Source organism: Benincasa hispida, chromosome 5, assembly GCF_027475165.1.
Source record: "Benincasa hispida cultivar pf3 chromosome 5, pf3_genome.v1.1, whole genome shotgun sequence".
Lineage (NCBI taxonomy): Eukaryota > Viridiplantae > Streptophyta > Magnoliopsida > Cucurbitales > Cucurbitaceae > Benincasa > Benincasa hispida.
In genome coordinates, this window is record NC_143482.1 from 19,738,506 (window position 1) to 19,740,737 (window position 2,232).

Genomic DNA, 2,232 nt, shown 5'->3' on the forward strand with positions numbered 1-2,232 from the left:
AAAAAATAAATTATTAATTGAATGTTGATTGTTGTTAGATATATTGCGCATACACTTAGAATGTTGATGGATGTTAGATATACTACTAATCCATGTCCTACTTCAAGTATTTCTTGATTGGTCAAATAAACGCATGTCATATATTTGATATACTACTGATACACTTACAATATATCATGTTAATAAAATGAAACACACATACTTTTTTGATCTCTTTTAGGTTTATTAATTCTGTGATTCCAAAAGTTTGTACACGGGCATTGACTTGGCAGTTATGCAAAGTGTGTAGTGGAAAGTTATGTCGATAGCTGGAGGACTTCCAGGTGAGCCAAGTAGATGAAAGTCGCACAATAAATATTAGCAAGGTTTATTGGCATGTGACAAAAAAAGGAAAATCTTGGGAGGTAGTATTCCAAATGATCTACTTTTTATGGTGAAGTAGGTTATAATTCTATAAGATGAGAATTATGATTGTTGGTGAAGACAATGGATGTTGCGAAAGCTTTTGATTCTTTAAATATCTTGCTAAGGTAGAATTTGTTGGATTTTTTGGTAAAATATTAGAAATGCAGTTGTTCCAGATAAAAAAGATTTAGGAACGCCACCTGCTTGGCCTACATTGAAAAGGTTTAAGAAAGTCATGGGCTTTGTCCTACATTGAAAATGTTTAAGAAAATCATGGCCTTTAAGCACTATAAAAGGAGCCTATGCCTTTGATTTTCAATTGTTCCAGCTAGAAACACTTTAAGCTTGGTGTGCTAACTCTAGTTAAATTCTCTTTATGTATTCTCTAGTTTGAGAGTGGGAAGAGGGTGTGAGTAGTATAAAAGCTTTGAGGGAATGCTCTTGTAATTGAGATTGGAAAAGAGAATTGTTCCGCGTGATTGTAACAATTTTTCACACAGTGGATTTCTTTCTGGTGGGTCGTGGCTTTTCTCCGAGTTGGGAGTTCTCCACGTAAATTCTTGTGTTTCTAGTTTTTTTTTTAATTAATTTCTTTTAATTTATCAGTTATTTTTTGCTTATTCCTATGGTAGAAGTGGGGGTTTTTTCCCAACAAAACAATCTATGGCTTACTTTCATGGAGGAATTCAACATTCTCTTTGAAATCTAACTAAACTGGTCGTTCTTGATTTCAATAACAATGAGAATTTGGATGGCTTGTGCTCTTTTTATTGGGAGAGTTGTTTATTGAAGGCCTTGGATGGATTCTAGTCTTTTGTCTTTGGAATATCTTGACTTGTGTAGTGTAAGAGTAGTTCAAAGTAATTTGGATATAGGTTTGATACAACTGTTGAATACTCTTCCTTCTTTATTGTTAATAAAGTTGAGTTTTTGTTGGCATCAAAACATCCATCATATTTATGCTCCATTAAATTCATCGTCTCTCTCAAGACTTCGACTTCTATATTATCTGATTTAGTGGATTCATCCCTGGTTACCTGACTTTACTATCGATCTAGTTGTTCTAGGTTGCTAGTGCCTAAGAATCCTTACGCTATTTTAGGTTGCTATTGCCTAAGAGTCCTTACGTCCTAGACATCCTGTGGTGCTTTGGGCCAATCTCGTTTGGTTTAAAGGTAATATTCCTAGACATTATTTCATTTTATGGCTTGTTTTTTGAAATTGGGTACATACACTAGATCATACGTGTTTTGATAATCTATGTTACTTGTGTTCTATGCACTGGTGGTGTTGAATCGAGGGATTATTTTTTTAGTGTCCTTTTAGTAAGTCATTTGGGTGGACATGCTTTTGTGAGGAATGTGTTTCTATAGAATCTCGTATTGAGATGCGGAGTTTAGTTGGATTTATTACTTTAGCATAGGTAATTAATTAAGACGTAAGGCCTAGAGAATTTGGTGTGTTGTTATTTATCATATTTGGTGTGAGCATAATATACGTGTCTTTAATGATACTTTGGGTCATCCCATGTGAATAGTTTGGATGTTCGGTTTGAAGTGTTTACTTATTATTCTAAGTGATTTGAGGCTTCTCTTATGGGACTCAAACAACCTCTTCTCCTTAAGATCTTTTCTTTTGAGTTGTGTATATTTTATTTTATTGTTTGGTTGATTTTTGTCTTTGTTTCCTTTTTCTTATTTTTGTTTTGGGTGTTTTGACCTCGGGCTTTGAGATCCCTTCTTCTTCTAACAATTTAATATCTTTGGGAAAAAAAGGGAAAAACTTCTATGAAAAGATTATATCTTTTAAATTTATGATGCACAAAGT